A 23,756-nucleotide genomic window follows, 5' to 3' on the forward strand; every position below is an offset into this window, starting at 1 on the left:
AGTAGTCACCTTGGGGTGCTAATGCATCTGTGTGTGATCACTTCCTGCCTACCAGGGTTATCAAACACCGAACATTAACATCAGTTAACAACCTACTTAATAAAATTCACAGCCTTACATGTTTAACTTCTGAAGATTACGGAATATAATTGGTTATTTTCCATGTCAGGGTAGGACAGGGGTTTCGCGGTAGAGTTGCTGCCTCACAGCGCCAGATACCGGTATACGGCTTCATTTATGGCTGAGGGGGAGGTGACAACGAAACATTAAAACAGTAAAATTAATCAGGAGGACAGTGGAACTAGGATAGGGGGACTTTACTAGACTTGCACTAACTGTTATTCCCTTTATCATGTATCTGTACACTGTTCGATTGTGATAGATACATAGACAATAGGTGCAGGAGTAGGCCATTCGGCTGATCATCCAACTCCAACTCCATATCCCATCCCTGCCTTCTCTCCATACCCCCCGATCCCTTTAGCCACAAGGGCCACATCTAACTCCCTCTTAAATATAGCCAATCAACTGTGGCCTAAACTACCTTCTGTGGCAGAGAGTTCCAGAGATTCACCACTCTCTGTGTGAAAATTTTTTTTCTCATCTCGGTCTTAAAGGATTTCCCACTTATCCTTAAGATGTGACCCCTTGTTCTGGACTTCCCCAACATCGGGAACAATCTTCCTGCATCTAGCCTGTCCAACCCCTTAAGAATTTTGTAAGTTTCTATAAGATCCCCCCTCAATCTTCTAAATTCTAGCGAGTACAAGCCGAGTCTATCCAGCCTTTCTTCATATGAAAGTCCTGACATCCCAGGAATCAGTCTGGTGATCATGTGTTGTCTTTCTGCTGACTGGTTAGCACGCAGCAAAGACTTTTCACTGTACCTCGATTCCTCGATATACTGAACTGAAGAATTGTAGATGGAACTGCTATTCCATGAGTAGGTTTGACTCTTATGTGTTGGATGGAACTAAACTAAACAACTAAACCACAAAACTCCCTGCTCATCTCAGTAATGCTGTCACCAGGGAAGTTTCTGTGCAATTTTGTCAACTCATATTATTTCCGAACAAGATTCCGGGCAAGGACATCAGAATAATCTTCGCAAATAAAAAAAAAAAAAAAAGTTTTCTTGGCAGAAGAGAAAATTGCCAGGACAGCAGAATAGGGTGATGTTTCAGCGTTAAAAAAACATATTTACGAGAGCGTAATTGGCAGCCTTTCGACTGGTCCGCCAGCTTCATTAAAACTGAATGAACATCAAGGCTATTTTCTTCACGTCTTGTGGGTGATGTACGACCCAGTTAGTAATCTTCTCCCGAAATGGAGAGGTCCACAGTGAATCTGCAATGGAGACTTACTGAATATTTAAAAGTACATAGTCAGTGACCCCAACCATATGTATCGTGGCTGGCTCTGCTATCACTGGGTTATTAGGCAGACTAATAGGATGGACATCACCTTTCAGACTTGTACTCTAAGCAGCAGCATCAAGACAACTTTCCTCCCTAACAAAGCTGCACCGATTCCTAGTGCAGACACACAGGGTGTATAGACCCAAAGGTCGCAAAGATTCAATGAATCAATGATACCCGATTGCCACATCAACCTGGGCTACATTGTCATTATTTGTTTTTGCATTCATAGACACATAGACAATAGGTGCAGGAGTAGGCCATTCGGCCCTTCGAGCCTGCACTGGCATTCAATATGATCATGGCTGATCATCCAACTCAATATCCTGTACCTGCCTTCTCTCCATACCCCCTGATCCCTTTAGCCACAAGGGCCACATCTAACTCCCTCTTAAATATAGCCAATGAACTGTGGCCTCAACTACCTTCTGTGGCAGAGAATTCCATAGATTCACCACTCTGTGAAAATTGATGGGCCGAATGGCCTAATTCTACTGCTATCACTTCTGACCTGATGAATACCGCTCAGCGGTGATTGCACCATGGCCAATTAAGCTTTGTGAAAGGGGTTAGTCTACCCCACGACAGAAGTGGGAGGAGTTGTACAGTTTGATAGCCACAGGGAAGAAGGATCTCCTGTGGCGTTCTGTGCTGCATCTTGGTGGAACCAGTCTGTTGCTGGAGGTGCTCCTCAGGTTGACCAGTGTGTCATGGAGGGGGTGGGCTGTGTTGTACGGGATGCTCCGCAGTTTGAGGAGCATCCTCCACCTCCAAGACCAACCTCCAGTGAATCCAACTCTGATTTGATTTGCGGCTCGGAGCGAGTTTCAATTTCCTTTGACATAACTCCAAGGAGTCTATTTGGAGGTGACTTTTAGCGGGCCATCTTTCAGTAGAGCTGGGAGCCGTCTCTATGCATCACAGCCAGGGGCAGAGAAACACCGTGACACAACCAAGCCAACAAAGACAAATTGCATTTATATAGTGCCGGTAATGCAACAAAACGGGCTTCAAGGGAGCAATTCCCGCACAAGACCTGATATCACGACGATATTAAAAAAGGTGGCAGGGAGCTTAGTCAAAGGGAAATGTGAAGAGATGCTATTTTCTTAGAAGGAAGGCAGGGGGTAAAAGGGTGGAAAAGTTGAGGGGGAGGAACAGACCTTGTAAAGGGCAGTGTCATATATTCATGTTATGGGTCACAAGAGCAGAAGAAGCATTCACTCATGGCATTGTAAATGGTATGGGGGGGGGGGGGGGGGGGAGAGAGAGAGGGGGAGGGGGAAGAGAGAAGGGGGAGGGGGAAGAGAGGGGGAGAGGAGAAGGGGAGGGGGGAGGGGGAAGAAGGAGGAAGGGGAGGGGAGAGGGGACGAGGGGGAAGAGGAGAGGGGGAAGAGAGAAGAAGAGGAGAGGGAGAGAGAAGGGGAGGGGGAGAGAGAGAAAGGGGGAGGGAGAGATGGTGGGAGAGAGAGAGGGGAGGGGGGAGAGAGAGAGAAGGGGAGGGGGGAGAGAGAGAAGGGGAGGGGGAAAGAGAGAGAGAGGGGGAGGAGGGGGAAAAAGAGAGGGGAGGGAGAAGGAGGAGAAGGGGAAAGAGAGAGAGAGAGGGGGGGGGAAGAGAGAGGAAAGAGAGGGGAAGGAGAGAGGGAGAGAAGGGAAGGGAGAGAGGGAAGAGAGGGAGGAGGAGAGGAGGAGGAGAAGGGAGAGAGGGGAGAGAGAGAGGGGGGAGAGAGGAGAGGGGGAGAGAGAGGAGAGGAGAGAGAGAGAGAAGGGAGAGGGGAGAGAGGAGAGGAGGAGGGGGAGAGAGAGGGGGGGAGAGAGAGAGAAGGGGAGAGGGAGGGAGAGAGAGAGGGAGAGAGGAGAGGGAGAGAGGAGATGGGACAGAGAGAGAGAGGGGAGGGGGAGAGAGAGAGAGAGAGAGAGAGAGAGAGAGAGAGAGAGAGAGAGAGAGAGAGAGAGAGAGAGAGAGGGGGGAGAGAGAGAGAGAGAGAGAGATGGGAGATGGAGATTAAAGCTGATAAGTGTGAGGTGAGAGATGTTGGCAGGACAAATAAAAATAGGAAGGACAGGGAGAAGGGGAGGGGAGAGAAGAGAGAGGGAGAGGGGGAGAGAGAGAGAGGGAGGGAGAGAGGAGAAGGGGGAGAGGAGAGGAGAGAAGAGAGGGAAGGGGAAGGGAGAAGGGGAGGAGGGGAAGAGAGAGAGGGGAGGGGGGAAGAGAGAGAAGGGAGAGAGAAGAGGAAGGGGAGGAGGAAGGAGAGAAGGGGAGGAGAGAGAGAGGGAAGGGGAGGGGGGGAGAGAGAGGAAGAGAGAGGGGGGGGAAGGGGAGAAGGGGAGGGGGGAAGAGAGAAGGGGGAGAGAGAGAGAAGAGAGAAGGGGAGGGGGAAAGAGAGAAAGAGAGGGGAGAGAGGGGGAGGGGAAGAGAGAAGAGGAGGGGGAAGAGGAAGGGGAGGGGGAGAAGGAGAAAGGAGGGGGAAAGAGAGAAGGGGAGGGGGAAGAGAGAGGAAGAGGAGGGAGAGAGAAGGGGAGGGGAGAGAGAGAAGGGGAGGAAGAAGAGAGAGAGAAGGGGAGGGGGAAGAGAGAGAGAAGAGGGGGGAGAGAGAGAAGGGAGGGGAAAGGAGAAAGGGGGGAGGGAGAGAGAGAAGGGGAGGGGGAGGAGGAAGAGAGAAGGGGAGGGGGAAGAGAGAGAAGGGGAGGGGGAAGAGGAAGAGAGAGAGGGAGGGGGGGAAGAGAGAGGGGAGGGGAAGAGAGAAGGGGAGGGGAAAGAGAGAAGAGAGGGGGAAGAGAGAAGGGGAGGGGGAAGGAGAAGGGGAGGGGGAGAGAGAGAGAGGGGAGGGGGAAGAGGAAGAGAGAAGGGGGAGGGGGAGAGAGAGAGAAGGGGAGGGGGAAGAGAGAGAAGGGGAGGGGGAAGAGAGAAGGGGAGGGGGAAGAGAGAAGGGGAGGGGGAAGAGAGGAGAGAGGGGAGGGGGAAGAGAGAAGGGGAAGGGGGAAGAGAGAAGGGGAGGGGGAAAGAGAGAAGGGGAGGGGGAAGAGAGAAGGGGAGGGGGGAAGAGGAGGGGGAGGGGAAAGGGGAGAAGGGGAGAAAGAGAGAAGGGGAGGGGGAAGAGAGAAGGGGAGGGGGAAGAGAGAGAGGGGAGGGGGAAGAGAGAAGGGGAGGGGGAAGAGAGAAGGGGAGGGGGGGGGAGGGGGAAGAGAGAGAGGGGAGGGGGAAGAGAGAAGGGGAGGGGGAAGAGAGAAGGGGAGGGGGAAGGAGAGAGAGGGAGGAAGGAGGAAGAGAGATGAGGAAGGGGGAGAGAGAGGGGGAGGGGGAAGAGAGAGGGGGAGGGGGGGAAGAGAGAGAAGGGAGGGGGGAAGAGAGAAGGGGAGGGGGAAGAGAGAAGGGGAGGGGGGAGAGAGAGAAGGGGAGGGGGAAGAGAGAAGGGGAGGGGGAAGAGAGAGGGGGGAGGGGGAAGAGAGAAGGGGAGGGGGAAGAGAGAAGGGGAGGGGGAAGAGAGAAGGGGAGGGGGAAGAGAGAAGGGGAGGGGGAAGAGAGAAGAAGGGGAGGGGGAAGAGAGAGAAGGGGAGGGGGAAGAGAGGAACAAATGCAGAAAAACAAAAAGAGATAACAATATGAACGGTTTCAGATTCAGATTCAGATTCAATTTTAATTGTCATTGTCAGTGTACAGTACAGAGACAACGAAGAGTTATCTGGGGAATTCCATCTCTCCTCACTCCACCCTTCTCCTATCCCCAGCAATTACTTTTTATTTTCAAATATTTATCCAATTCCTTCCAAGCTGCTGCGATTCTACAATAAATCTTTCCACCAGCATGTCCCAGGTCAAAAATGATGCACTGCATGCTAAATTTCAACTAAATTCTTTATTTTGATTCGATGCCCATATTGACCTGTTAATAACTTGTGTCCTTTCTCTTGGTCCGTTTCTCAGGATGTCTTCCTTCCCTTTCACATTTGGACTATAGGCTTTAGAGATACAGCACAGAAACAGGCCACTAGTCCACAACGCCCAGCGATCCCCGCACACTAACACCACCCTACAGAGAATGGCCTGATTGGAATCATGTATTGCCTTTCCTCTGACTGGTTAGCATGCAACAAAAAAGCTTTTCACTGCACCCCCACCTCTTATCCCATTTTCCTGCCTTCTCCCCATAACCTTTGACACCCGATCTAATCACATATTTGTCGGTCTCCGTCTTAAAAATATCTACTAACTTGGCCTCCTGTGGCAATGAGTTCCACAGATTAACTACCCTCTGACTAAAGAAGTTCCTCCCCCCCTCCTTTCTAAAAGAGCGCCCTTTAATTCTGAGGCTGTGACCTCTAGTTCTAGACTCTCCCACCTGTGGAAACATCCTCTCCACATTAATTCTCTCTATGCCTTTCATTATTCTGTAAGTTTCAATGAGGTCCCCCGTCAACCTTCTAAACTCCAGCGAGTACAGACCCAGTGCTGTCAAACGGTCATCATATGCTAACCCACTCATTCCTGGGATCATTCTTGTAAACCACCACTGGACTCTCCCCAGAGCCAACACATCCCTCCTAGGCTTGTAGATAGATAGATAGATAGATAGATAGATAGATAGCCTTTAGTGTCATTCAGACTGAAGTCTGAACAAAATTCCTAGGCTTGTATTCACTGGATTTTAGAAGGATGAGGGGGAAATCTTATAGAAACATATACAATTATAAAAGGACTGGACAAGCTAGATGCAGGAAAAAATATTCCCAATGTTGGGCGAGTCCAGAACCAGGGGCCACACACTTAAAATAAAGGGGAGGTCATTTAAGACTGAGGTGAGAAAAAATTGAATTCATGCAATTCACTGCCACAGGGTCACTGGATGGATTTAAGAGAGGGTTAGATAGAGCTCTAGGGGCTAGTGGAGTCAGGGGATATGTGGAGAAGGCAGGCACGGGTTATTGATAGGGGATGATCAGCCATGATCACATTGAATGGCGGTGCTGGCTCGAAGGGCCGAATGGCCTCCTCCTGCACCTATTTTCTATGTTTCTATGTTTCCTCAGATATGGGGTCCAAATTTGCTCACAGTACTCCCAATGCGGCATGACCAGAGCCTTACAGAGCCTCCCAGACGGAGTTGATATCCTGGGGGCCCGTGCTGCCTGATTGCATAGAAACTCCCTCTGATGGCTTCCCTCGAGATAATTACAAAATGGGCTGCCAATCTTTATTTGGAGAGGAGCTGTCAGCAACATCTGAGATCAATAACTAGTCATGGTTCAGCATTCCAAAGCAGACACTCAGACAGCTTCTAGTTCCTTGTTCAAAGTCAATAAGAACTGGGATGAGAATTCTCTATAACCCCTCTACACCAAGCCAGTGGCCATGCTTGATGAATAATCATTCCGTCTATTGACCTTCCAGCCACAGTTTGACAATTATTTGTTGAAGTAGATTCAACCAAGTGACTCCGAGTAACAAATCAGCTTGCTTACAAAGGCGTAGATGCTGGTTTACACCAAAGATAGACACAAGATGCTGGAGTAACTCAGCGGGACAGGCAGCATCTCTGGAAAGAAGGAATAGGTGTCATTTCAGGTCGAGACCCTTCTTAGAAACATAGAAACGTAAAAAATAGGTGCAGGAGTAGGCCATTCGGCCCTTCGAGCCTGCACCGCCATTCACTATGATCATCCAACTCAGTATCCTGTTCCTGCCTTCTCTCCATACCCCCTGATCCCTTTAGCCACAAGGGCCACATCTAACTCCCTCTTAAATATAGCCAATGAACTGTGTGGCCTCAACTACCTTCTGTGGCAGAGAATTACAGAGATTCACCACTCACTGTGTGAAAAATGTTTTCCTCATCTCAATCCTAAAAGACTTCCCCCTTATCCTTAAACTGTGTGGCCCCTTGTTCTGGACTTCCCCAACATCGGGAACAATCTTCCTGCATCTAGCCTGTCCAACCCCTTAAGAATTCTGTAAGTTTCTATAAGAGACACGAAACGTCACCCATTCCTTCTCTCCAGAGATGTTGCCTGTCCCGCTGAGTGACTCCAGCATTTTGTGTCTATCTTCAGCTTGAACCAGTATCTGCATGTAGACAAAAATGCTGGGGAAACTCAGCAGGACAGGCAGCATCTCTGGAGAGAAGGAATGGGTGTCCTTTCAGGTTGAGGTCCTTCTTCACACTGAGGGTTTCGACCCGATCTATGGAGCGAAGAAAATAGCCAACGTTTCGGGTCGAAACTCGTCTTCAGAAACCCTTTGTCTGAAGAAGGGATTCGACCCGAAATGTTGCCAGTTTCCTTCGCTCCATAGATGCTGCACCCGCTGAGTTTCTCCAGCATTTTTGTCTACCTTCGATTTTCCAGCATCTGCAGTTCCTTCCCACACACATTCCAGCTCGCTCTCCCTTCCATCCCTCCTATTCATGCCATCGCTGAAATGGAAATTGATATTATTGCAAGTGAAGGGTAATTTCAACATTCAGCAGAATATAATAATTCAGATGTACCCGTAGAACAATACATAATGCATGCCTGCAAGGAAGTTTTGGAATTTAATATAATCGAGGGATAAAGATGCAGAGTGAATGTCAGTGTGATTCTGATGGCAAGGTTTTGGTGTTCAGGGTTTACCTGGCAGCTGTGTAGATATCATTAGGATTGCATTTGCGTCAGGAACTTACTAGAGAGCATCTGTATCCATTAGCTCCTTAATCACACCACTCAGCTAAGGCAGAATCCCTAACCCCTTTCACAAAGCTTAATTGGCCATGGTGCAATCACCGCTGAGCGGTACTCATCAGGTCAGAAGTGATAGCAGTAGAATTAGGCCATTCGGCCCATCAATTTTCACACAGAGAGTGGTGAATCTGCGGAATTCTCTGCCACAGAAGGTAGTTGAGGCCACACAGTTCATTGGCTATATTTAAGAGGGAGTTAGATGTGGCCCTTGTGGCTAAAGGGATCAGGGGGTATGGAGAGAAGGCAGTGTACGGGATACCGAGTTGGATGATCATATTGAATGGCGGTGCAGGCTCGAAGGGCCGAATGGCCTCTACTCCTGCACCTATTTTCTATGTTTCTATGTCTACTCCGCCATTCACTCATGGTTGAGGCAGATATGTTAATGGATTTAAGAGACTTTTGGATAGGCACATGGATATACAGGGACTGGAGGATAATGTACAAGGCAGATAACATAGAAAATAGGTTCAGGAGTAGGCCATTCGGCCCTTTGAGCCAATACTGCCATTCAATGTGATCATGGCTGATCACCCACATTCAATACTCCGTTCCTGCCTTCTTCCCTTGATTCTGCTAGCCCTAAGAGCTCCATCTAACTCTCGTTTGAATGCATCCAGTGAATCGGCCTCCACTGCCTTCTAAGGCAGATAATTCAACAAATTCACACCTCGCTGGGTGAAAATAGATAATAAGAGTTGGTCTTGACATTATGTTCGGTACAAGCATTATGAATTCATTAGTTCATAAGCGATAGGAGCAGAATTAGGCCATTCGGCCCATCAAGTCACACAGAGAGTAGTGAATCTCTGGAACTCTCTGCCGCAGAGGGTAGTCGAGGCCAGTTCATTGGCTATATTTAAGAGGGAGTTAGATGTGGCCCTTGTGGCCAAGGGGATCAGGGGGTATGGAGAGAAGGCAGGTACAGGATACTGAGTTGGATGATCAGCCATGATCATATTGAATGGCGGTGCAGGCTCGAAGGGCCGAATGGCCTCTACTCCTGCACCTAATTTCTATGTTTCTATGTTTATAAGTCTACTCCGCCATTCAATCATGGCTGATCTATCTCTCCCGCCTAACCCCAATCTCCTGCCTTCTCCCCATAACCCCTGACACCCGCACTAATCAAGAATCTATCTATCTCTGCCTTAAAGCTATCCATTGAATACTCTAGCACGCCACCTCACAAAGTCCACGCCGTAACGTCGCTGTTCACTTTGGAAGGGGTCGCCGAGAGGTTTGCTGTTGTCGATAGTCGATCGGAACTCACCGTTAAGCTGTAGAATTGTTGCATCGCAGCACCGGAGACCCGGGTTCAATCCTGACTTCCGGTGCTGTCTGTGTGGAGGTCGCACGCGCTCTCTCTGTGTGACCACATGAGTTTTCTCCTGAGACCAGGGTCGATCCTGACCTGGGGTTCTGCCTGTGCGGAGTTTGCACGTTCTCCCTGCGAATGCGCGGGGTTTCTCCGGGAGCTATGGTTCATTCCCACATGCCAAAGACGTTCTAGTTTGGAGCTTAATAGCCTTCTGTAAATTGCCCCTAGAGTGTAGTTTAGAATTAGTATATGCATGAATGCTAGATGGTGCGGGCGGACTCAATAGACCTGTGGGCCTGTTTCCACACTGTATCTCTAATCTAAACTCCTTTCTCATTCTAGCAGTCTCCCAGAGCACATTGTGACAGATAACATTATCGTTGGCGTCTAGTTGCACAGGGAATATGGTGACCAATTTGCACACAGCAAGGTTCCAGAGAGAGCAGCGAGACGCAAGGCAGTTGTGACGGTGCAGGGCTGAGTGATAAATTCAGAATCAACGAAGGCAGAGGCAGCCAGCCAGCCTGCATTAGTGTGGAATCTACAGACAGCTGAAGTGGAGGGGAAGGAAATGCACTTTTAACAATGACATGGCATAGGGAGTGGATTGGAGCATAATGGGAAAACCCAGCAGTATGAATATTGATTTCTCCAACTTCAAATAACCCTTGCATCCCCTTCTCTTGGGAATGTCAGGGGTTATGGGGAGAAGGCAGGAGAATGGAGGGAGAGATAGATCAGCTACGATTGAATGGTGGAGTAGACATGATGGGCCGAATGGCATCATTCTGCTCCTATCACTTATGACCTTATGAGATTTGCCTTCGATTCAATAAGAAAATTAGCCTTTAAGATTTCGAATGGGGTTTGGAGGGAGAAATAGATCAGCCATGATTGAATGGTGGAATGGACTTGATGGGCTGAATGGCCTAATTCTGCTCCTATCACTTATGACCTTATGACTTCTCAGTCCCCCCCCCCCCCAAGCCATGTACTGGTTTCAAAGTCAGCCTGTTGGGTCTCATTGTCTGTAACTGATTTTCACCTAACCCACAGCTACCAATGGCCTATTTCCTTTATCACAGTCATATGTTTAATTCATTTGTTCCACATCTCTCTATATCGCCATCTGTATCCCTCGTTCCCATTTACCCCCGACTCTCCGTCTGAAGAAGGGTCTCGACCCGAAACATCACCCATCCCTTCTCTCCAGAGACGCTGCCTGTCCCGCTGAGTTACTCCAGCTTTTTGAGTCTACGCAAGGAAAGCCACCTCTAGTTTCAGGATGATCATAAATAAACAATTGTGCAAGAGGATTTGTAAGGTCTTTAGATATTTAGCATTATTATTATTCTAAAGGCTGGGTATACGCAGAGGGTTAAGAGCAGGCCAAGTATCAATGGAAAATGTGAAGTATTAAAAATGATAAGTAATTCAGCAAGAATGGAATTGTTAAAAAGCAAGGTGGGACCTCAGAGAGGAGGAAATTATCAATTTATAGAGGACCATTAAAGAATGTTATAGATGTTTCATAAGTACTTTACATGGGTCTTAACAGTGGAGGCATTAGAGGAGATGAATTCTGAAGTGGTTGAGAGAGAGAGATGAATGATATTGTAATGGATGAATGGAACTTGCGTCAGGAAAGGGAAGGCAAATTGTTGGCCGGTGAGAAGACACAAGACGCAGTGAGACTAGGTAACTGGACGTGGCATTGAAGGACGATAAGCCGAACCAAAGAAGTGGAAGCCAAATAACCGAACGGCCACTCTGCCGAAAAGTCAAATGACCGACACAATGTCGCTGGAGGGCGGGGACTGGTCAGCGATTGTGCCAGACTCCCCGTGTCCATCACATCACTGGCCATTCGGTGAGTTTCCTTTTAGGCGATGCAGCCTTCCGGTTAGCTGGATTTTCGCCATCCCGCCCTTTGGCGTTTCGGAATTTGGCGTTTCGGCTTCATATGCTTTCGGTTATTTGGCGTTTCGGCTATTTGGCATTGGCATCTTGTCCGATTACGCCACGCCCGAACATGGTGAGACCAAACATCCATGGTCACATTCACACCCCTGAAAGCGCAGAGGATTTGAATGTGACTGGGTATTTTAAATTTCACATGATCGGAAGAAGGATAAGAGGGTAGATGTCACAAAGTTATACAGTGTGGAAACAAGCCTTTTGGCCAAACTTGACCACACCAGCCAACGTGTCCCATCCACAGCAGTCCCACCTGCCCTGTATTCCTCTAAACCTGCCCTATCCATCTACCTGTTTCTTAAACATTACAATAACTACCTCCTCCAGCAGCACATTCCGTACACCAACCACTCTTTGTGTGAAAATGTTACCCCTCAGGTTCCTATTAAACCTTCCCCCCCTCTCCTTAAACCTATCACCTCTGGTCTTTGATTCCCCTACTCTGGGCAAGAGACTCTGTGCATCTACTCGATCTATTCCTCCAATGATTTGTACACCTCTACAAGATCACCCCTCATCCTCCTGCACTCCAAGGAATACAGACCTAGCTTGCTCAACCTCTCCCTAGAGCTCAACCCCTTGAGTCCTGGCAACATCCTCATAAATCTTCTCTGCACCCTTTCCAAATATATCTGTGGCATGAATATATTTGCCCAAGAGTTGATCTGGTGAATGAATGGTTGAGACACAGAGCCTCAGCACATTTCTTCTTCAAAGTAGGCATACTTTGAGGAGCTTTGGCAGTGGAGCAGTAAAAGAGCAGTAGAACTAGAGAACTGCAGATGCAGGTTAATTTTAAAAAAAAGACACAAAGTACTGGAGGAACTCAGTGGGTCAGGCAGCAACCACGGTGGCCTATCTACCAGTGATAGGGATCAGAGCAGCCCTTGGGGAGGATGTGGCATCACAATGTGATGATAAAGAATTGATGACCATTGACCATGAACCATTGACCATTAAACCATTGACCATTGACCATTAAACCATTGACCATTAAACCATTGGCCATTAAACCATTGGCCATTAAACCATTGACCATTAAACCATTGACCATTTGAACATTAAACCATTGACCATTAAACCATTGACCATTAAACCATTGGCCATTAAACCATTAAACCATTGAACATTAAACCATTAAACATTAAACCATTGGCCATTGAACCATTGACCATTGAATTGAACCATTGACCATTAAACCATTGACCATTAAACCATTGACCATTAAACCATTGACCATTAAACCATTGACCATTAAACCATTGACCATTAAACCATTGACCATTAAACCATTGGCCATTAAACCATTGGCCATTGAACATTGACCCATTGAACCATTGGCTATGAACCATTGACCATTGAACCATTGACCATGAACCATTGACCATTGACCATTGAACCATTGACCATGAACCATTGAACCATTGACCATTGAACATTGACCATGAACCATTGACCATTGACCATTGAACCATTGACCATTGACTATGAACCATTGACCATTGACCCATTGAACCATTGATCCATTGAACCATTGACACCCCGTTACTGCTTTTCCCCCCCCATATCCCTTGATTCCATTAGCCCTAAGAGCTATATCTAACTCTCTCTTGAATGCATGCAGTTGATCTCCAACTTCAAGAAGAAGGTAGACATTAAAAGTTGGAGTAACTCAGCGGGACAGGCAGCATCTTTGAAGAAAAAAAAGGAATGGGTGACGTTTCAGGTTGAGACCCTTCTTCGGACCACGGTGGTGCAGCGGTAGAGTTGCTGGCTTACACCGCTTTCAGTGCCGGAGACCCGGGTTCGATCCCGACGTGGGTTTTCTCCGAGATCCTCAGTTTTCTCCCATGCTCCAAAGACGTACAGGTTTGTAGGTTAATTGGCCTGGTATAAGTGTAAATTGGCCCTAGTGTGTGTAGGGTTGCGTTAATATGCGGGGATCGCTGGCCGGCACGGACTCGGTGGGACAAAGGGTCTGTTTCCACGCTGTATGTCTAAACTAAACTAAACTAAGTCCAACTTCATGCACAAGTGCAGCCTCCAAGCTGAAGGTTGGCTGTCACATCTAGCCCGGCCCAATACCTTTGTCCGATCTTCACGCTGCAAGTGTCTGTTTGAAGTGAGAAGACAGACTGGAGCGAGCGAGCTGAATGATATGAAAAGCATAATTTCTTCTCGCGTCATTCCCACCCGAGCTGCAGATTCTATTAATAGATTAGTTTCACATTTCTGTTTTCAACAATACAGCAGCTGACAGCTCAGATTTACATTTTAAAATAACTATAGGCAGCGAAAAAAGAAAAAAGTGGCTCGGGTTACATAGTGGTCCCGGGCCAATCAGTCCGGTAAAGGGATACTGTAATTAAAGCAAAACTCTGGTCTGCCGCTGCTATTAAACTGCGGGTTTAGAATCATTTTCACTGCAGATGTCACCATGTTCTAGGGCAGCGGGTGACAGGGGCTAGCTAAACCCTAGGAGACCTTGGTTTCAGAATGGATGAATGGTTTGTAAGCAACAATAACAACCATGGCAGAGTGAATAACTATCTTCCTCTACGTAGCAACTTCCTTGTCAGTTTCAAGATGTTACTTCATGCCCCTGTCCCACTTAGGAAACCTGAACGGGATCCTCTGGAGACTTGTCCGTTTCAAGATGTGCGGTTGCCGGACTTCAGGCCCCAGGTGGTTGCCAGGTGGTTGCACTTGCCGGAAGGACAGGTGGTTGCAGGTGGTTGCTGATCGGCAGGAAGGAGGTTGCAGGAGGTTGCAGGTGGTTGCAGGTGGAGGTGGTTGCACAGGTTTGCGCCCCACCCAGGAGGTTTGCAGGACGTTGCGGTTTGCAGGTGGTTGCAGGTGGTTGCAGGTGGTTGCAGGAGGTTGCAGGAGGTTGCAGGTGCAGGAGGTTGCCGGAGGTTGGTTGCAGGTGCAGGAGGTTGCAGGAGGTTGCGGTGGTTGCAGGACGTTGCAGGGAGGGAGGTTGCAGGGTAGGTGGAGGTGGTTGCAGGAGGTTGCAGGACGTTGCAGGAGGTTGCAGGAGGTTGCAGGTGGTTGCAGGTGGTTGCAGGAGGTTGCAGGAGGTTGCAGGTAGTGGAAGCAGGTAGGGAGACTGACAAAAAACCTCTGGGAACCGCACGGAAACCTTGGGTGGGGCGCAAAGTCTCCAGAGGTTTCCGCTCAGGTTTCCAAAGTGGGAACGGGGTATTCGAGATACAGCGCGGAAACAGGTCACCGACCAGCGATCCCCACACATTAACACAACCCTACACACTTTAGGCTCAATTTACAATGATACCAAGCCAATTACTCTATAAACCTGCTGGTCTTTGGAGTGTAGGAAGAAACCCAAGCACCAGAGAAAGACCCACGTGGTCACAGTGGGAAGCACAAACTCCGTGGTCAGGATCAAACCTGAGTCTCTGGCGCTGCAAGGAAGCAACTCTACTGCTGAGCCACTAAAAAAACCTTGAAATGCAATGACCAGCGATCCCCGCACACTAACACTATCCTACACACACTGGGCTCAACTTACAATTTTAGTCCAACTTCATGCACAAGTGCAGCCTCCAAGCTGAAGGCTCGCTGTCACATCTTTGGAGTGTGGGAGGAAACCGGAGCACCCGGAGAAAACCCACGCAGGTCACGGGGAGAGAACGTGCAAACTCCGTACAGACAGCGCCCGTTGTCGGGATCGAACCTGGGTCTCTGGCGCCGTGAGGCAGCAACTCTACCGCTGCTCCACCGTGCCGCCCCACCCAGATTTGGGCTCGAGATTTATGTGTTCAAATACGGTTCTTCATGCCTTCAGGCCATTAGTGGATAATTACCATAATTCACCTGCATTACCACTTCAATAGCTCATTGAAGTTTGCTCTCTGATTGTATTGCAGCTGCCAATAGTTTTAAATCTCTCTACTCTGGTGCTGAAGTTGATTCTGCAAGCCCAGCAGAGAAGGATAGATCTATAGGATCTATAGGAATCTATAGGATCCGATACTTAAATTTTGGAAAAATACAACCACACCAACCGTTAAAATGTGGATTAGGAATATGATGGACATAGCACGCCTTGAAGAAATGAGACTCACTAATACATAGAAACATAGACAATAGGTGCAAGGAGTAGAGGCCATTCGGCCCTTTTTGGAATCATGTGATGCCATTCAATATGCCGTAAGGATGATGATTTCAACTCAGTATCCCATCCCTGCCTTCTCCGAATACCCTTTGAAAAATTCTCTTTTAAGGGCCCTTCTAACTCCCTCTACTCTATAGCCAATCTCTCTGGCCTTTTTTATTTTTTATGTACACACTTCCGTTTTTCACCACTACTCTATGTGAAAAAAGTTTCTTCTCATCTTTTTTTTTTCTTGGATTACCCCTTCTCATCCTTAAAACTGACCCCTTGTACATGGAATGGATTACTATTACATCGGGAACAAATCTTCCACTGTATGTTTAGCCTGTCCAACTTCTTAAAAATTTTGTAAAAAAAAATAAGAAAAAAAAAAAATCTTCTAAATTATAGAGAGTATGGGCGAAACCAAGTCTATCCAGTCTTTCTTCATAAGGACAGTCCTGACATGGGGGGGTTTCCATATAATCTCACAATTCAATTAATTCCCTACCATTTCAGCAGTGTATAGTGAAGAAGTGTCTCGGCCTGATATGTCACCTATTCCTTCTCTCCAGAGATGCTGCCTGTCCCGCTGAGTTACTCCAGCATTTTGTGTCTATGTATGTCAAAGGGCTGAGTCACAATCTGATTCCATCGTTTCCTCGCACTCTAAACCCTTGTACATCAGTTTAAGACTTTGGGGTTGTAAACTAAGCTTTGTTTTCTGATACTCCCCTTCACAAAGCTGGTGCCCAAGGCTGCAGTAGCTTCTAAATGCAACGTCTTATCTGTAATTCTGCAAAAATTCATGTACGTACATCTTATTACAACTATACTTTCGTATCAAATCTGTCAATGCCTGAATCTTTCCAGCCTCTGGTACCTGTGTATCTCTCAAAGATTATGTTGGACCTAGAACCTCGTGATTTGACTGCTCTAGTTATAACATTCCACTCAATAGCATCTTATTTCTGGGAATTTCAATGTTAATCACCACCTTTCTGTTCGTTTTTTTAACCCAGGTTTAGTTTAGTTTAGAGATACAGTAGGGAAATAGGCCCTTTGGCCCACCTTGACCCCCCCACACTGTCCTGCACACACACCAGGGGCAATTTACAAATTAGCCGAGACCAATTAGCCTACAAACCCGCGCGCCTTTGGAGCGTGGGAGGAAACCGGAGCACCCGGAGAAAACCCACGCAGGTGTTGAGGAGAAAGGACAAAGGCCACACAGACAGCATCCGTGGTCAGGATCGAAACATGGAGACTATGGGTCTTTCCCCAGTCTGCTCATGTTTCCTCCCACATCCCAATGACATGCAGCCTGGTGGGTTAGTTAGCTACTATAAGTTGCCCCGGTGTGTGTGTGCGTATGGGAGTCGGGAGGGGGAGAGAGGTGAGTGTGGGAGAATGAAAGGGGTGATGTTGGTCAAGTGTGGGGAATTACATACAACATAGAACAATACAGCACAGGAACACTTTGGCCAACAATGTTTGTACCGAACATGTGGCAGGTTAAATTGATCTCATCTGCCCCCAACATGATCCATACCCCTCTTTTCTCTGCAGTTCCACGTGCCTATCTAAAAGCCTCTTAAACACCACTCTCATATCTGCTATTGAGGGAGCCCAGCGTAGGTTTACAAGGTTAATTCCTGGGATGGCGGGACTGTCATATGCTGAGAGAATGGAGCAGCTGGGCTTGTACACTCTGAAGTTTAGAAGGATGAGAGTGGATCTTATTGAAGCATATAAGATTGAACCCAGTCTGAAGAAGGGTTTCGGCCCGAAACGTTGCCCATTTCCTTCGCTCCATAGATGCTGCCGCACCCGCTGAGTTTCTCCAGCAATTTTGTGTACCTTCGATTTTCCAGCATCTGTAGTTCCTTCTTGAACATATAAGATTGTTAATGGTTTGGACACGCTAGAGGCAGGAAACATGTTCCCGATGTTGGGGGAGTCTAGAACCAGGGGCCACACACAGTTTAAGAATAAGGGGTAAGCCATTTAGAACGGAGACGAGGAAACACTTTTTCTCACAGAGAGTGGTGAGTCTGTGGAATTCTCTGCCTCAGAGGGCGGTGGAGGCCGGTTCTCTGGATGCTTTAAAGAGAGAGCTAGATAGGGCTCTTAAAAATAGCAGTCAGGGGATATGGGGAGAAGGCAGGAACGGGGTACTGATTGTGGATGATCAGCCATGATCACATTGAATGGCGGTGCTGGCTCGAAGGGCCGAATGGCCTACTCCTGGACTTCCAGGTCCCCACTAGTCTCAGTGTAAAAAAAATCTCCATTCCACTTTCCCCCTCTCACCTTATAGCTGTGCCCTCTAGTGCTGAATAATTCCTCCTGGGAAAAAAAGGTTGTGTATGTCTACCCTATCCACACCTTTCATCTGTCAAGTCACTTCTATCAAGTTGCCCAACCAGACTCAACTACATTTAAGGTCGCCCTTCTTCTGCAAGAATCCTTTTTGCTTAAGTCCACTCTCTGCCACCTCCAGTTGAAATTCCATTTGGAATATTTTGGAGGACCAAGAACCAAGTCTCCTCTCAACCTCCGACATTTCAGAAAAAACAATCCACGTCTATCTAACCTCTTGTGGCTGGAAGGTTCTGGTCCAAAGTCCAAAGAATCTGAAGAAGGTTCTCGACCAGAAACATCACCCATTCCTTCTCTCCAGAGATGCTGCCTGTCCCGCTGAGTTACTCCAGCATGTTGTGTCTGTCTTCGCTCAAGTCTAGGCTGCATTCTGGCAGACCTTCTCTGCACCCTCTCCAAAGTCTCCACTTGGGAATAGGACTGCCGGGGGGGGGGGTTTGTCCAAAGACTCAATGGTCTGTGCAGACTTCTAGCTTGTAGAACCGTGGGAGAAACAACCAGAAGGTCCAAAGTTACAAATAATTGGTAATTAGAACGAAGAAGAGAACTTGTTTTCATTTACTGACCTTTTGTCTACAGGAGTATGGAAACATAACTCTCAAAAGGAAATTAAACATTTGTTAGAAAAGGAACAACACTTATAAAGCTCTAGGGAATGTGATTTTGGACAGCCCCATCACAAAATACCCTCTTTGCGTTTTGGATTTACTTAACATTCCAAAAAGTTTCTAACCTCCTAGTGGCTCTCTCATTAAAAAAAAGTGCATTTGTGACTTTCATATTAACGACATACCATCTTCACTTCTTATCATCTTCCTCTTGCTCGCTTCTGGTTTTGCTTTCCAATCCCACGAGTCCTCCCTTCTACTTTGAACGTAATCCTCCATTTCTTACCAGTCTCCGCTTAGAAAATAATTAAGAGTTATCAACCTCCTCCTCTCAGCTGATCCCCATTTACTTAATTGGCACTTGAAGCTCTGGGTCATTAAGCAGTACTTGGTGATGAGGAACCTCTGGTTTAAAGGGACACTGGTGGAAGTTCTCCAAGGTAGAGATGTCCCATCGCATTTGATTCATTTCTATATCTACATATTCAAAGGTCCCGGAGGAGACTGCCTTCTGTTTTGATGTATTTCTAAAAAGTTATGAAGCCCTTTGGCATAAGTGCAATGTTTTTGGAGATATCCTTTAGAACATCATATTTGCTGAAGTCTTCTGAAAATGTAGCCATGTCCTGAGTTGATCCACCATCAGATTGGCAAGGAGATATGAACGCCCAACCCAAACTCAGATGGGCTTAAGTTGTGAACAGATCAGCATGGACTTGATGGGCCAAAGGACCTGTTTTCACACCGTGTCTCCATCTAAACTAGTCTGAAGAAGGGTCCCGACCCAAAACGTCACCCATTCCTTTACTCCATAGATGCTGCCTCGCCTGCTGAGTTTCTCCAGCTTTTTGTCTACCTACGATTTTTCCAGCATCTGCAGTTCTTTCTTAAACATCTAAACTAAATCAGCACCTTTAAATTTAATGTTGGTGCAAACTCCACATAGACAGCACCTGTGGTCAGGACTGTAGCTGGGTTTCTGGTGCCATTAGACAATTGTCAAATTATCTTTTCCATTCTCTCATTGATGGAACTATTGATGGTCACCAAGATTTCTCACCTAGGCATTTTAAACGAGGAACTGCAGATGCTGGTTTAAACCTAAATAGGATGATCAGCCATGATCATACTGAATGGCGGTGCTGGCTCAAAGGGCTGAATGGCCTACTCCTGCATCTATTTTCTCTGTTTCTGTAACTATCCTCGTTCATCTCCAAACATCTTACAGTCTGGAAGCGGAGAAAGGATTCACATTAAAAAAGAAATGAGTTTCACCAGCAACACCTTGAGTAGAAGCTGACTCTATCTGCAGACCATTGACGACACTTGGCTTGGTCAGATCAAAGCGCATCAACGATTTCCACTGAAACTAATGAAATCATTGATCTTTTGAAGGATCATTGGTATTTTATTTCTGCAGACTTGAATCAGATACCAAGGATTATTTTTATATTTTACTGAAATGAAAGGACAGAAGATTAGAAACGGTTTTGGGGGGGAGTTGGGGTTAATGGGCGAATTGCTTCAAAGTGGAACTTGGGTAAAGGGCAGAGAGAAAAAGAAAGACTGGAGTGAATTTAGATTCAGATCAGGAATAGAGAAGCATTTAGACAATAGGTGCAGGAGTAGGCCATTCGGCCCTTCAAGCCAGCACCGCCATTCAATGTGATCATGGCTGATCATCCCTAATCAGTACCACAAGCTCCAAGTTGAGACAATAGGTGCAGGAGGAGGCCATTCGGCCCTTCGAGCCAGCACCACCATTCAATGTGATCATGGCTGATCATCCCCAATCAGTACCCCGTTCCTGCCTTCTCCCTAGATAGATAGATAGATAGATAGATACTTAGATAGATAGATAGATAGATAGATACTTTAGATAGATAGATAGATAGATAGAGAGATAGATAGATAGATAGATAGATACTTTAGATAGATAGATAGATAGATAGATAGAGAGATACTTAGATAGATAGATAGATAGATAGATAGATAGATAGATAGATAGATAGATAGATAGATAGATAGATAGAGAGATACTTAGATAGATAGATAGATAGATAGATCCTTTCGGTCTGAACAAAATTATGTTGCCTGCAGTCGTACACAGAATCAATAATAACAAAACATACAATAAACACAAATTAAACATCCACCACAGTGAGTTCACCAAGCACATCCTCACTGTGATGGAGGCAAAGTCTTAGCCTCCGTCTCTTCCCTCCTTGTTCTCCCTCTGCGCTGAGGCGATCGATCCAGGCTGAAGATGCCGCCCTCCAGTCCAGCGGACCTCCGCGGCGGTGTCGCTGCTGCCGAAAGCCCCTGACTCCGCTATTGTTAATAGCCCCATCTAGATCTCTCTTGAACGCATCCAGAGAACCGGCCTCCACCTCCCTCTGCGGCAGAGAATTCCACAGACTACATTTCACATTCCACATATATTCTCCTGGTCTATTTAGCCTCCCCATGTTTGTTGGTTCAGTTTAGTTTAGAGATACAGCGTGGAAACAGGCCCTTCGGCCCACCGAGTCTGTGCCTGCCAGCGATCCCCGCACACCAATACTATCTCACACACACACACACAAGGGAAAATTGACATTTACACCAATCCAATTAACCTACAAACCTGTACATCTTTGGAGTGTGGGAGGAAACCGAAGATTTTGGGGACAACCCATGCAGGTCACGGGGAGAACATGCAAGCGCCGTTAGTCGGGATTGAACCTGGGTCTCTGCCGCTGTAAACCCTGTAAGGCAGCAACTTCACCGCTGCCCCGCCCATATCTGGTGGTGAAGGATAGCTTTAAGGCATCATTGTGTATGCAATACTCCATCAGAACTCTTAGACTCTTAGACAATAGCTGTCGGAAAGAAGACTGAAGATTTAGCTTGTTATTGCTCAAACGTACCTAGCTACATCAGGCACTAAACTGTTGTGTTATTGCTGCATTGCTTTGCTTCAATATAATTGACTTACTTGTAAATAAACTTAAATTTTATCCCAGCATATCAAATGCTGTGTTATTGCCTTTCAGAGAGTTCAGGGGGGAAACAATCCGTATCCCAGGTGGAAGATAACATATGTCACTATGGCAACTGGGTAATTATTGCTCTTGTGTTATAGTATTCATGTCACATCCTGGGCTTGAATGGAGCCTGCAGTTTCAGGGAGCCTTATTCAGCCTGGGAACATACGGTTTGTGAGATGTTAGGGAGAGCTGGAGCCGTAGAGGTATATGGAGAAATGCCGCATGTAAAACAGGCCATTCACCCCCTGAATCCATGCCTACCAACAATGTTGGGCGAGTCCAGAACCAGGGGCCACACACAGTCTTAGAATAAAGGGGAGGTCATTTAAGACTGAGGTGAGAAAATACCTCAAGGTGAGAAAAGACTGAGGTGAGAAAAGCATTCTTGAAATTAATTAACGCAAATATGGTTACCTGAACAAACGTTAATAAGAGGAAGGACATCCTTGTGATTGAGGCAGTGCAGCGTAGGTTCACCAGATTGATCCCTGGGATGGCGGGACTGTCATATGAGGAAAGATTGAAAAGACTAGGCTTGTGTTCACTGGAGTTTAGAAGGATGAGGGGAGATCTTATAGAAACATATAAAATTATAAAAGGACTGGACAGGCTAGATGCAGAAAAATGTTCCCAATGTTGGGCGAGTCCAGAACCAGGGGCCACACAGTCTTAGAATAAAGGGGAGGTCATCTAAGACTGAGGTGAGAAAAAACATTTTCACCCAGAGAGTTGTGAATTTATGGAATTCCCTGCCACAGAGGGCAGTGGAGGCCAAGTCACTGGATGGATTTAAGAGAGAGTTAGATAGAGCTCTAGGGGCTAGTGGAATCAAGGGATATGGGGAGAAGGCAGGCACGGGTTATTGATAGGGGACGATCAGCCATGATCACAATGAATGGCGGTACTGGCTAGAAGGGCCGAATGGCCTCCTCCTGCACCTATTTTCTATGTTTCTATGTTTCTAACAAGCACCCATTTACACCTTCCAACACCAACCGATCTGGTTCACACAGGAGAAAGACACAAAATGCTGGAGTAACTCAGCGGGACAGGCAGCATCTCTGGAGAGAAGGAACGGGTGATGTTTCGGGTCAAGACAGGTGAAGAAGGGTCTCGACCCGAAAAATCACCCATTCCTTCTCTCCAGAGATGCTGCCTGTCCCGCTGAGTTACTCCAGCATTCTGTGTCTATCCTCGTTCCAAAGTAGGTCGGTGGTGGTGGTGCGTTCACTCTGAGACCTGTGAATCCAGGAAGCACTAATGGATTGGCAACAGTATCTCAGCGCTGATTTTTGGATTAAATGCTGCAAAATCCCATGACCGTACTCATTAATATCAAGGAGAGGCCCTGCTGTGCTGTCAATGATTATTTCTCAATCAACACAGCCAACGAGTATTATCTAATTATTAATTCCAATAGACTTTGTGGAAGCTTTGCACAAATTGGCTGCTGCATCTCCCTACATGACAAGAACAATTATACTCAGTGTCTTGGTTGGAGAGGATTGGGACGCGGAGATCTCAGGCACACCACACTACAGAAAGTTAGCTTCAATAAGTTCCAGTTATTGTTACACCTCAACAATTATACATTCTTCAGCCCATGTCACACCTTTCCTGTTCCTTTAAAGTCTTCACCTTTCACCTGTGTTACAGCTGCTTCATTAGTGTGGAGTCTCACTGTTTTACTAGTGTAACATCTGAGGAAGGGTCTTGACCCGAAACGTCACCTATTAATTCTCTGAGTTACTCCAGCATTTTGTGTCTGTCTTCGGTTTAAACCAGCATCTGCAGTTCCTTCTTGCACAACTTGCATTACGGCCTGTCCCACTGTACGAGTTCATTTCAAGAGCTCTCCCGAGTTAAAAAAACAAATCAAACTCGTGGTATGCGCGTAGAATCAACGTCGCGGGCACGTCTGAGTCTCTTAGCGGCTCGTAACGCTAACGGCAGGCACTCTGGAAACGCGGTAAGCTCGGGAAGACTCGTGAAGATTTTTCAACACGTTTGTAGGTTTATCAACTTCTCTAAACATGTTGAAAAATGTCCACGAGAGCCTCGAGTACCTACGAGCGGCCATTACTGTAAATCTCCAAGTTCGAATCACGGTTAAACTCTTGAATGAACTCGTACAGTGGGACAGGGATATTAGGTCTGAAAAATTGTTTCGGGCCGAAACGTTGCCTA

This window comes from Leucoraja erinacea, chromosome 39 (assembly GCF_028641065.1).
Source record: "Leucoraja erinacea ecotype New England chromosome 39, Leri_hhj_1, whole genome shotgun sequence".
In the NCBI taxonomy this organism is placed as follows: domain Eukaryota; kingdom Metazoa; phylum Chordata; class Chondrichthyes; order Rajiformes; family Rajidae; genus Leucoraja; species Leucoraja erinaceus.